Consider the following 14522-nt stretch of genomic DNA (forward strand, 5'->3'; position numbering starts at 1 on the left):
AAAAAAAGTCAAATTTCTCATGACATAAAAATTTCATATGACAAGTAAAATTCAACTTTTATTTAGTCCAAATCATATTAAATGACAAATAAAAAGTTAACTCTCATATAACATATAAATTTCATATGACTACAAAAAAAGAGTCAAATTTCAAATGACAAGTAAAATTCAACTTTTTATGTCACAACCATATTATATGACATAAAAACGTCAACTCTTATATAACATAAAAATATCATATGACTACAAAATAAAGTCAAATTTCACATGACATAAAAATTTCATATGACAAGTAAAATTCAACATTTATTTGTCATAACCATATTGTATGACAAAAATTAAACAAATGTTTCGTCGGGGGGTAGCGCAGACTGGTATTCAGTAGAGAAAGCACGAACTGTTCACTTCAACTTCACTTTATTAAAACCTCAGTCTTAATGCAAAATTTTCATATGTACATATCCACAATGACTTTACAAAAGTTGCTATATTCCGATAACTATAAGCTTAACAATCGATAAAATTCATGTGTAACATAATCAGGATACTACAACAATGGAATGGAACACCATGTTTACGACGCTTGTTTAGCGACGTAAACATTCTTCCCCCCTTTGCACGGAGTGGCAAGAAAGGATAGGGAGGGGGGAGCCGATTTAAAGGCTGCATGGTCCGGACAGGATCCTTCCAAAAATGGTGCGTTGGGCGATTGGAAGCCCGCCTTGGCTTGGCATGAAGCCTTCGCGAATGATGCTCGGATAGACGTCCGATCCCAGTACCACCGAGATCGTGCATGGCCGGTGAAATTGGTCGTCAGCTAGCGGAAGAGTTTGGAACCGCTCGCGCATTCCCTCCCCCATAGCCCGCAATGGAGTCCGGAGTTGGAGATCCGGGTTGATCTTAAAAACAACATCGAAGCTGGGCTCCGTGTGTGTCGTTGGGCTGACCACTGCCGAACATACCCGATCCTCACCTACGCTGATGGATTGCAGCCTTAGAGTTGAAGCAAGTGAGGCGTTGATCATGCTCACCGCTGCGCACGGATCTATCAACGCTTTGACGTCAAATGTCTTCTCGCCGGTGTACAGGCGTACCACAGCCGTTGGCAACACGTTGACGCTCTTCAGTTGGAGCAGTGACGTCAGCGTAGGTGGGTTTCCGGAGCTGGAGGGAGACCGGGAGTTGGAGGGAGAACGCGAGCGTGGAGTTGCTTGGGACGGCTCATGGAGATGAAGCAACGTATGGTGCGGCTCTCGACAGACGCGACATCTATCACGACTCCGGCAGGACGGCCCGGAGTGCTGATGCGCTAAACAATTCGCACAGTATTTGTTGACTAACACTGCGCGGAGCTGCTTTTCTGCCGTAAGACGTAGAAAACGTCCACATTTCCGCAACGGGTGGATGCCGCGACAGACTCGGCAGCGGAAGGACGCAGTTCCTCGAGCTCGTCTGTCGTCGAGCGATTGGGCGTGAGACCTGCGGGGTGCCATCTTAAATGAAAACGTAACTACGTGCTGTAAGAAGAAGGAGAAAGTTAAAATATGTAACAATTTTATCAAAACAAACATTTGGACGAAACGTAGGACTGGAACACAGGAGGGCGTGAGCAGTTACTGTTGCTTAGGAGTGCTCGGATCGGTGGGAAGAAACAACAGTTTTACGACTGGCCGTTTGACAATGCCCTGGGCAGTCCGGACGTCGACCACGCGAACCCTTTCGTCAGCTCCAGGATAGGTGGTAAGAACCCGCCCGAGACGCCATTCATTGGATGGGAGATTTTCTTCCTTGACGACGACCAAATCGCCAATTTGGAGATCGCGATCTGGAAATTGCCATTTGTTGCGTTTGTGCAGCTCCTTCAAATACTCGTCCTTCCTTCCTTGATAGCTTTTAATCGTTGCCATCGATTAATTATGGACATAGCGGGCTCGTTTATCTCAGGTTCAGCTATGGACGGAAGAGGGCAACCTATGAGGAAGTGTCCCGGAGTGAGGGCCAAAAGGTCTGTAGGATCTTCCGACATCGGAGAGATGGGTCTGGAATTTAGACACGCTTCAATCTACTCAACAAGGTGGCGAACTCTTCAAACGTGTATTTAGAGGCGGATGTCGACTTATAAAATAACGTTTTAAGCCTTTACCCCCGCTTCCCACAGGCCGTCCATATGTGGAGCACCTGGTGGATTAAAATGCCATGACAACTTGTGATGGCTGAATTTGGAAATGACGATGGATTTAGTTGATTCGAGAAAATCGAGTGTGAGAAGTTTGGAGGCACCCACGAAGCTTTTCCGTTGTCGGAATGCAAACGGTGAGGGCAGCCGCGCCTCGCCGTGAACCTCGCGAAGGCTGCCAGAAACTTTTCAGACGTTAAATCGGAAGTAGGCTCTAAGTGGATGGCCCGGGTGCTAAAACACACGAAGACGCAGACGTACCCTTGGTGATCAAGCAAGCTCGTCCCGTGTAATTTTTGATATCAAACGGCCCTGCTAAGTCAACACACGTGTGGTAAAAGGCCCTCGAGAACGTCGCTCTTTCAGTTGGCAGATCACCCATCATCTGTGCTTGGAGTTTTTTTCGGTACACAATGCATACCTTGCAGGAACGAACTATGGACTTAAGGAGAGTTTTTAAATTGGGAATCCAATAATTGGCGCGGATGAGCCTCATCATTAATTGGTTCCCTCCATGGAGAGAAATCGCATGGACAAAATGGGTTAAAAGCCGTGTAAAGTGGCATTTATACGGAAGTAGAATAGGATGTCGCTCGTCGTAGCTTAAAGATTCTGACGCCTTTAATCGCCCGCACGATCGGAGTATGCCATTCTGGTCTAGATAAGGATTCAAGTTACGAATATTGCTCGAACTCGCAACTTGCTTCTTATCCTGTAAGCAGACATATTCATTTGGATATTCCCTCCGCTGAGTGCACCTAAGAAATAGTTCATGATTTGGAAAGTTCATGATTGGAGAGGTCGGTGTGAAAAACGAAAGTAAATTTTCGAGTGCGCTTAATGAAACGCAAAACATAAGCTATGACCCTTAACGCTTTGTTGAATTTTGAAAATCGAGAAAAAATGTTCTCCGCTGGCAGCTGCACAACGTTGCACTTGACGGCGCGTTGCTCAGGAATCACCTCTGGGGTTTCTGGGTTGGAAACGGGCCACTGGTCTGGTGGGCACAACAACCATTCGGGTCCATGCCACCATAAGGAGTTACCGATAAGTTCCGTAGGAGTCACACCTCTACTAGCTAAATCGGCTGGGTTCTGTTCGAAACGAACATGAGCCCAGTGACTAGAGGATCCGGTGGATTGGATTATCTATGCCACGTGATTCGCGACGAGCGTAGACCATATACATGGAGCCTTGCTCAACCAAGCGAGAACAATGGTAGAGTCAGTCCAATAGAACGTTTCGACGTACCTATCAAATAGCTGAGGGATTCGGGCAGAAGCTAGTTCAGGGAGAAGTAACGCGCCGCATAACTCTAGCCGTGGCAAGGAGACTGTTTTGACTGGAGTAACTCTGGTCTTGGATGTAAGGAGATGACTGGAAACATGGCCGTCCATCTCAACGCGTACGTAAAGCGCTGCCCCATATGCTTGCTGTGACGCATCACAAAACCCGTGGAATTGAGTTATTGCCCTTGGACAGAACTGGATCCAACGTGGAATGCGAATTCCTCCGAGACGAGGATAATTTTCGAGAAATTCGAGCCAGCGGCGTACGAGGTGATCTGGTAAGTGATCATCCCAAGAAAGCTCGTGAAGCTAGATTTCCTGCATGAAGATTTTGGCTTGGACGATTACGGGAGCCAACCAACCTGCTGGATCAAACAATCGGGCAATCTGTGACAGGACCTCGCGTTTTGTGAATGATGCCTTCGATAATAATTCAAAGGGTGCGAAGAAGAATTCGTCGGAGCTCGCTTGCCATCGGATGCCAAGAGTTTTTGCAATGCTAGCTTCCTCAATTTCTAAAAAGTCAGCTCGCAATAGATGCTCCGTTGGAATTTGATGCAACATACCCTTCTTATTAGCTGTCCATTTTCTTAAGGGGAACCCAGCGGAATCAAGAGCCGCGCGAAGCTCTTGGATTGCTAACTCGGCCTGATGCTGTGTGTGCGTTCCTGCAAGAACATCGTCGACATACATATGCTGTGAGATAATGTCACTTGCGAGGGGATACTGGGTCTTCACGTCGGTGGACAATTGCTTAAGAACGCGGAGAGCCAGGAATGGCGCACAGTTGATGCCAAACGTGACAGTGTTTAGCTCGTAATCGCATATATCGCCATCAGAATTTCGGAAAAGAATTCGTTGGAAAGGGGTATGTTTCGGATCGACGTTGATCTGCCTATACATCTTCGTGATGTCGGCATTAAACCCAAACTGAAAGAATCGCCACATGAATAACTGGAGGGTTAAATCGGATTGCAGAATAGGACCTGGATATAAAACATCATTCAGGCTCAAGCCATTTGTGGATTTGCTCGAAGCATTAAAAACAACACGAACCTTTGTAGTAACGCTCTCTGGCTTTATAACGGCATGATGAGGAAGATAAAAGCTCCGCGAGCCTTGCAAGGTGGGCGGAACCCTTTTCATGTGACCCAGATCGGCGTATTCTTTAATTACCGCGTCGTATTCTTGTTTTAGGAGTGGGTTCTTTAATAACCGGTGCTCATTCTAAATGAATTGAGCCAAAGCAATGGATCTGGAATGCCCCAACTGAATATTCTCTGGATCCCTGAATGCCAAAGTCACAGTGTATCGGCCGTTATCGTCTCTTCTTGTTGTCTTCTGGAAGTTATGCTCACAAAGCGTCTCGGATTCCTCGGGCACATTCTCCGGCAGATCCTCCACCTCACAAAACTTTGTGAGCAGCTCATCAAGTGATGGATCTGGACAGACAGCAGCTTGTGTGGAAAAGGAAGATAGTGCGATATTTGAATCGGCAGGAACTGGGCCTGATAAAATCCAGCCGAAGATTGTTTCCTGGCCAATGAGCGTGCCACAAATTTTGGGCCGGAACCCGCTTAATAGGATAGAAGGCAGAACATCTGCTCCTATGAGCACATCAATTTGCGCGCTTTTGGAGAAAGTTGGGTCAGCAAGTCTAATATCAGGCAGACCTGATAAGACGCGTTTTGGAATGGAATATGACGGCAAATTACCTGCAAGCTTTGGCAAAACATAGGCGGATACTTCAACTTGCAATCGTGGTTTGTCTGATGGAGTAATATGGAAATGGCAAAGCTTACGTATCTGGGCTGCAACAGCTTCGGTAAGTCCAGAAACGTGAGCATTTATCGTTTGGTGCGGCATTTTCATTAATCTGACCATTCGCTCGGAAATTAACGTGGTCTCCGATCCGGAATCGACCAAAGCGCGAGCTGGATAATTAACACTCAAATGTGAAATTTGTATCACTGCGGTGCCCAAGAGCACACCTTGAGTGTTTGTAGCAAAGAAATTCTGTACATTTTCCGGCGTTTGGGAAGAGGAAGAAGTGGACTGTATATTTGTATGCAAAATGGAAGTTGAAGCCACTGCTGTGGGATCGTTCTTGTGCAGTAACGTATGATGACGTCCCTTGCATGTGAAACAATTATGTGCACTCGGACAATCTCGAAGCTGATGTGCTCTGGCGAAACAGTTGAGACAGAGTTTCTTCTGCTTAATATAATCATACCGCTCATTGACCGTCATTTGGAGGAAACGAGGACATACTCGCGCTGGATGATTCTCCTTGGAGCAGAGATCACACTGCCGAAATTTGGCCGAAACGTTAGTTTCAAAGGAATTAACCCGTCTAGAACCTACTGGATTGCGCTCTGGGATTGCCTTTGACTGTTTAGGTGGAGATGGAAAGTCTTCTTCCTGTTCTTCTAAAGCCCTGTAACGTTCACAAAGGAACCTATTCATTTCCTTCCATAAAGGAATTTCGGACTTGTCTTCTAAGGACTGCTCCCAGAAGGAGCGCGTGAATGGAGGCAATTTTGATGCACAAAAGAAAACGATAAGACAATCCCAATTTTCGGTGGATACATTGGCTTGAACCAGAGCTTGAAGGCCGCCTTCGATGGCTGATTGAAGTTCTTTCAAGCCCGCAGCAGACTCAGTTTTAACAGCATCAACTTTGGAAAGGAGTTTCAGTTGGCTATTAACGATTTTGCGTTTGTTCTCATATCGCGCTGTTAGAGCTTTCCATGCGGACTCAAACCCAGCATTAGTGAGAGGAGATTTAGCCACAAGCTTTTTGGCTTCACCTCCAGTCTTCGCGTTCAGGTGGAAAAGTTTTTCGACTTGTGTAAGCCGCGAATTATTGATATAAATAGCCGAAAACAAATCCCTGAACGTGGGCCATTGGAGATAGTCACCATAAAACGCTTCAGTATCGCAAGGGGGAATATGACAACCATCTCGCTCTGACGAATAATGCGGATCTAGGTTTGCTACTTGAGGTGGATGCTTGATCAATCAACCGGTTTAATCTGGCTAGACTTCGCTCATACGTTATATAGCAGCTATCAAATTTACCCTCCAGAGCCTGGGCATCGGAACCTGTGGGTGACTGACTGAGTGCCTTGGCACATCGTCCGTACTCGTCATCGATTCTATCCCACAATTTAGTTATGCGATTCCGACGAACTTCGAGGGCATAGACATCTTCGTCGGAAATAGACGCTGCATTGAGTTTCGACTCAAATTGACCCAGTTGATCTGCTAACAACGTGAAGTCAGCCAACGCCATTTTACTGATGGATTGTTTTTGGATTTGGGAACGAGTACCAATAGGGCTTTTAATGGGAGCCCTGGATAGGGGAATGGGTGAATTGGACGTACTACGAGTCAAGCTGCGGGGAACGGAGCCTGTAGGTGCCGGAATTGGTGAATTGGAAGCACTACGTTTCACGACGCGGGAGAGCGGAACGTTAAATCAATTTTTTGGGTCACGATCGGATCCACCTGGCCAACTACGCTGCCAGTGGCTCAGGCTTGCAAACTATGACCAGAATTAGAAAACACAAGGAAATGCATGAGGTCGAGAATTGAAATCTAACTGCGAATCGCAATAATGGAAAGTAGAATGATAATAGGCTCGATAATTACTTATCAAGCACGAATAAATTCAGTAATGAAACTTAACACGATAGTGTTCAATATTAAAGCAGGGCGAAATGGAAACTCAATCGTTGGATAATCGATATGGTTGTAGAATGTTGTACCGAAACAAATTTTTACAAATTGATAGGAAAGGATCGTTCGATAATAAAATTCGGGAGTGGAAAAGAAAGACTAAGTTGGACAAATTTTCACAAGCTGATGGAAACGCTTGCTCGATAGTTTCACCGAAATTTATGAAACGCACCCGATTGCTTATATAATAAAAAAAAAAAAATAAATGAATAATAAAAATAAATATTGCAATAAATATTAAAATATATACGGATAAAATCGATTGTTAGTGAAATGAAACAACAATGGATGTCAATTTTTATTTAATATGCAGTCGAGTGATTACAGAAAAGTATTCGACTCGTTACTGCCACATCACTGTTCTATTAATGATTTATGTGAAGTTTATTTATTTTATTGTGGGCCATGCATTGAAATTTATTGAACCTCTTTGAAATCTCTTTGTGTATGGCCACGGATTATATTGTGTTATTTGTAAAAGTGTTATATAGCTGCTGCTGAACAAGTGTGTGTTCACCTAAGTGTTAATAGGACAAATAAAAATTGAGATGAACGCTATTGGTTTGGAGTTGTATGATGTTGCAAGTTAATAACACGAACCAAAAGCTAACACAACAATTCGGATGGGGACCGTGTAAACGAATATATTTTATGTGGAATCAATATACACGTTATCGATTAATGTGGCGGTATGGTCGATAACCTTGTTTAATTAGCATATTCAATTTTTATTCAACGTTATGTTGTTGATTGCGATTTGCATTCAATATTTATGTTTATGTTTGTGAAATTTTGTTTCGTTGGTTTAAATTGACGATGACGTAGATAGCTACATGCATATACATATGTTGAGCACCGCAGCACCGCAAGTTGTGTATTTGTGTGTGTATGTATATATGTATGTATGTATGCTAGCTGTCGGCACAATTTTTAAAGCACCAATAAATTTTAAGAATTAGCAATATATTTTTCTTCCCTGTTTTTTTTTTTTTTTAATAATTTTGTTGTGTATATGTAATTATACCGGCACTTATATGTATGTATGTATATAGTATATAAAATATTTGTGCATTGCTTAATGCACCATACAATTCGCTGCTGTTTTTTGAAATTACAGTGTTAGCATCAGAGCTCAACTGATCGAATTCAATGAATTCGCACATTAATTGACATCGACAGCGTGGCGGAGGCGGCCACTATCATCAGGATTCTGATTATTATGCAGCGATATTACGCTAGGAGTAATACACTCTATATATGACAAATCTTTTAATTCACGGTCCGTTGAGGATCTTTTTTTTTGCGAATTTATGAGCGGTCGTTCACCAGCTAAATATTAACCACCCTTTAAGAAGGAGAGAAAAGCTAAGAGAGAGTTAATGTTAATGGGAGTTAAGGCGTTCAATATTTCTCTATATTCTAGTGCACTCGCTGTACACTAGAACAATAATGATTTTCTTACTATACTAACATGTTTTGTTTTGAAATTTTACTTCCCAATAGAACTCAAGCACTGTCAGGCACTGTAATGAGAACTTTCATATTCTTGTGTTTTTTCTTCAATTTAAAACAAAATAGTAGAACATATAACATTGCTGTCAAAGCTACACTAGAACAAAGTGTCTGGAAGTACTGTACAGTAGTGAAGTAGAATTTCAAAATATTTTGTGCAGCTATATATATATATATATATATATATATATATATATATCCCATGATAACGGAATGGCATCTTTACCTAAACATAATTAGGTTCCTGTGAATTCCTTGGTTTCTTTGGTTGCTTGGTGTGCTCATGGAATGTTTCCCCAATCCAGCGTCTATTCCCAGTCCCAAGATTTAAGTATCGAAGGCTTTGTTTAACGATATAATTTATTGTTCAATAGCTTATTTTACGTTAATTAATTTGATTAAGATTTATACAAGTCTCTTCCAAGTCCCAATTAAGTCTAACCCTAGCTGGCTGAATTTTTCCAAAACAAACCTCGTTGCTCGTCTTGGTGTTGGCGTCGACGTCCGCGTCGGTGCCCGTCTTGCAGACGGTGCAATATGATCATCCCGCGTTGTTGTTGTTGCGCCGTATTTCCATACAGCAATTTGCTGATCGTAAGTATTGGGCTGTTTGGCCTCGAACTTGCCGGTGTTGTGCAACAGCGGATCTGGTGACCGCTGTCACAGCGAAGCCGCTGTTTCGGCGAGTCAACGGCACTTAGAATGCTGACTCGGCGCGGGGGGCGACGAGGGAAGTAGAACGCTGGGCTGTAAGCGGATATTGCGACAGCGCTTGGAATGTGCAGCTCATCGCGGGGGGCGACGAGAGTAAAGGGAGAAACACTGCACTGTTAACTTACATGCAAATTAAAAAAAAACAAATTGCAGAATTCTATTGTAAAATATTTCCGAACAATTGCTGTAATAAATTATAATAAGTAAAAACGAATACCCTCTTTTTAACATATGTTAAGAGGGAGGAGCATGCGACTTATATGTATATGTATGTACATATGTGACTTGCGCAGGTATACAATTTTGAATTATTTGACTCGGAAACACCTTCTGTTGGAATAACAGAAAGGTGGAGACAATATGGCTTGGATGGACAAAGTAGGAGCTACAAGCAACGGCAATGGACTGTATGTATATACGTATGTAGAATTAGTGCGCAAGTGCGCCGATGATTGTATGAAACGGAATGAATAATTAATATAGTGGATCTATATTAATGAATCAATGTTCAACGATGATAAAATGATGATGAAGGTTTTTTTTTGTAATGGCGGACAACATGGAAGAACATTTATGTATTTGGACATAACATAAATTAATTTCAATTCAAATGCAAATTGAACTTATCTGTTGCTACCAAATCGTAGGGGGATTCCAGTCTACTCCGGCTCGAAGGACCAAATGTTTCGTCGGGGGGTAGCGCAGACTAGTATTCAGTAGAGATAACACGAACTGTTAACTTCAACTTCACTTTATTAAAACCTCAGTCTTAATGCTAAATTTTCATATGTACATATCTACAATGACTTTACAAAAATTGCTATATTCCGATAACTATAAGCTTAACAATCGATAAAATTCCTGTGTAACATAATCAGGATACTACAACAATGGAATGGAGCACCATGTTTACGACGCTTGTTTAGCGACGTAAACATCATATAACATAAAAATTTCATATAAATACAAAAAAAAGTCAAATTCCACATGACATAAGAATTTCATATGACACGAAAATTTCAATAATTTAATATTTCATATGACTACAAAAAAAAGTCAAATTTCTTATCACATAAAAATTTCATATGACAAGTAAAATTCAACTTTCTTATGTCATAACCATATTATATGACAAATAAAATCAACTCCCATATAACAAAAAAATTTTATTCGTTATTTGTTGTCTTTGAACGCTTGGCTGCGGTAATAATATGCAATTGTTAGATAATAGTGGATTTGGCCAAGGTATATTGTTCTTCAATATATACTAAATAGGTTTTAAAAACAGAACCACCACCAGTTTTATATTTAATTGGTTGGTGGTTTGGTATTACCTGGTTGGAAAATTGAATTACATATGTTTTTCGATTCTCCAATGCAAGGGCAGTGTGCACATGTATAGTATATTGGAAATTAAAATAATTAAACTTTAACACAATGTAAATTTATTGTGGATAAAGGTTTTATTTAATATAATATTTAGTAACACATATATACAAAATGTAGATAAATTATCAATTTGTAATCAAAATTAAATAAATTTTTATACAATTTATTTTGAATTTAAATAATGTACGTGTGATTAATTTATATTAAGTAAGTGTAAATAAAAAGATATTTTTGAACAAATCAATATGTATATATTTTGTATATATATATTTATAAAAAAATGTGTAAGTTTTTTTTTTTTAACTAACGAACATGATTGCTATTTAAATGTAGCCATATTCGTTCTCTATATGCATGTCATATTTATTCAAAAATATTAATGAGTTGTCATGTCTATTACATATTTAAAAATATTTATATTCAATTTAAATCCTTTAACAAGGACCTATTGGAGGGCAAGTCTGGTGCCAGCAGCCGCGGTAATTCCAGCTCCAATAGCGTATATTAAAGTTGTTGCGGGTAAAACGTTCGTAGTTGAACTTATGCTTCATACGGGTAGTGCAACCTACAATTGTAGTTAGTACTATACCTTTATGTATGTAAGCGTATTACCGGTGGAGTTCTTATATGTAATTAAATACTTGTATTTTTTTATATGTTCCTCCTATTTAAAAACCTGCATTAGTGCTCTTCATCGAGTGTTATTGTGGGCCGGTACAATTACTTTGAACAAATTAGAGTGCTTAAAGCAGGCTTCAAATGCCTGAATATTCTGTGCATGGGATAATGAAATAAGACCTCTGTTCTGCTTTCATTGGTTTTCAGATCAAGAGGTAATGATTAATAGAAGCAGTTTGGGGGCATTAGTATTACGACGCGAGAGGTGAAATTCTTGGACCGTCGTAAGACTAACTTAAGCGAAAGCATTTGCCAAAGATGTTTTCATTAATCAAGAACGAAAGTTAGAGGTTCGAAGGCGATCAGATACCGCCTAGTTCTAACCATAAACGATGCCAGCTAGCAATTGGGTGTAGCTACTTTTATGGCTCTCTCAGTCGCTTCCCGGGAAACCAAAGCTTTTGGGCTCCGGGGGAAGTATGGTTGCAAAGCTGAAACTTAAAGGAATTGACGGAAGGGCACCACCAGGAGTGGAGCCTGCGGCTTAATTTGACTCAACACGGGAAAACTTACCAGGTCCGAACATAAGTGTGTAAGACAGACTGATAGCTCTTTCTCGAATCTATGGGTGGTGGTGCATGGCCGTTCTTAGTTTGTGGAGTATTTGTCTGGTTAATTCCGATAACGAACGAGACTCAAATATATTAAATAGATATCTTTAGGATTATGGTGTTGAAGCTTATATAGCCTTCATTCATGGTGGCAGTAAAATGTTTATTGTGATTGAATGTGTTTATATAAGTGGAGCCGTACCTGTTGGTTTGTCCCATTATAAGGACACTAGCTTCTTAAATGGACAAATTGCGTCTAGCAATAATGAGGTAACAGGTCTGTGATGCCCTTAGATGTCCTGGGCTGCACGCGCGCTACAATGAAAGTATCAGCGTGTATTTCCTGGACCGAGAGGTCCGGGTAAGCCGCTGAACCACTTTCATGCTTGGGATTGTGAACTAAAACTGTTCACATGAACTTGGAATTCCCAGTAAGTGTGAGTCATTAACTCGCATTGATTACGTCCCTGCCATTTGTACACACCGCCCGTCGCTACTACCGATTGAATTATTTAGTGAGGTCTCCGGACGTGATCACTGTGACGCCTTGTGTGTTGCGGTTGTTTCGCAAAAGTTGACCGAACTTGATTATTTAGAGGAAGTAAAAGTCGTAACAAGGTTTCCGTAGGTGAACCTGCGGAAGGATCATTATTGTATAATGCATCTAACCGTTAATAAAATAAAATTTATTAACTTATTGTTATTTATTAATTATTAAATATTTAGTGAGGTCTCCGGACGTGATCACTGTGACGCCTTGTGTGTTACAGTTGTTTCGCAAAAGTTTACCGAACTTGATTATTTAGAGGAAGTAAAAGTCGTAACAAGGTTTCCGTAGGTGAACCTGCGGAAGGATCATTATTGTATAATGCATCTAACCGTTAATAAAATAAAATTTTTTTTTTCATTAATATATAGAAATATATATTAAAGAAATTAAAAGAAAAATTTTTAATTGTCAATAATAAAATAAATAATTTACTTTGCTCAAACATTTGAAATTGTATTGTAATGTATATTTTATTCAATAAAATTACTTTGTTATAATTTTTATTTGTCATATTCATATTGTATAAATGTATTTTACACATTTTAATGTGTTTTGGGCAAGACAAATTTTTAACTGCGTGTATATGTGCCATAATATACATGCGTTGCACAAATGTATTGTTCATTATTAACATGCGCATACATTGTATAAACGCAACAACCTAAAATATAATGTTGTACCTGTTTATTCAGGTTAATGCTTTACATATATTGATTGTAGTACAATTAAATATATTTTATATAGTTGTCAAATACCGTATTTTCATTGATTATGTAAAACTAAGACATTTCGCAACATTTTTTTAGGTATAAAAAAATTTATTGATGGAATTGATATATGCCAGTAAAATGGTGTATTTTAATTTCTTTCAATAAAAGAATATATGACGTAATGAAATAAACCAAAATTTGTATTACTCTAAGCGGTGGTTCACTCGGCTCATGGGTCGATGAAGAACGCAGCAAACTGTGCGTCATCGTGTGAACTGCAGGACACATGAACATCGACATTTTGAACGCATATCGCAGTCCATGCTGTTATGTACTTTAATTAATTTTAGAGTGCTGCTTGGACTACATATGGTTGAGGGTTGTAAGACTATGCTAAATAAGTTGTTTAAAATTTTTTGAAATTTTAAACATATGGTATATTATTGGATAATATATGTTGTAATGTTGCAAAACATTTACTCATAATATATTCATAATATTAATATAAATAACGAAATATCTATACTTCTCTTGTTGTATATATTTGTATGAGAAAATTTGAAGAATTATATATTCTTTATTTTATTCAAATAATACTGAGGAATGTCTAGCATAAAGAATTTTTTTTAACTAGAATTGCCTCTTATTTATGATGAGATAAAGAATAAAACATTTGTCAATATTATAGAACTTCAAAATTATAGTATATTTCAAATTGTTATTATAATCATCATGTTTTATAATAACTAATATATATGTATAATTATACAACCTCAACTCATATGGGACTACCTCCTGAATTTAAGCATATTAATTAGGGGAGGAAAATAAACTAACAAGGATTTTCTTAGTAGCGGCGAGCGAAAAGAAATCAGTTCAGCACTAAGTCACTTTGTCTATATGGCAAATGGCAAAAAAATTTATTGAAAAAAAGCTACTAAGAAAACAAATGTAATTTAATCACACAATAATAATATAATTGCGAATGACCCAAAGCTGCTTGCTATAGCTTGACAGTATATATAATCAACAGATGGCGCTTATTCGGTGGCACAAATATACCCAAAACAAATTGCCAAAGATGGCGTTTGTGTGACAAAATTGTGGCGACCCAGTGGCGGCCTCTATCGACATAATATAAAAGCTAACACCAGAACATATAAGCAGCGCCAGCAATTATCGATAACTGAAATCGCCCTTTTTGAATCAATC

At 39.6% G+C, this 14522-nt stretch overlaps 1 pseudogene; it reads left to right on the forward strand.

Annotated features, from left to right (window-relative positions):
- Nucleotides 1–13514: 13514 nt before the first annotated feature.
- Nucleotides 13515–13693, forward strand: LOC117789372 (annotated as a pseudogene).
- The last annotated feature ends 829 nt before the right edge of the window (nt 13694–14522 follow it).

This window comes from Drosophila innubila (assembly GCF_004354385.1).
Source record: "Drosophila innubila isolate TH190305 chromosome 3L unlocalized genomic scaffold, UK_Dinn_1.0 7_D_3L, whole genome shotgun sequence".
NCBI lineage: Eukaryota > Metazoa > Arthropoda > Insecta > Diptera > Drosophilidae > Drosophila > Drosophila innubila.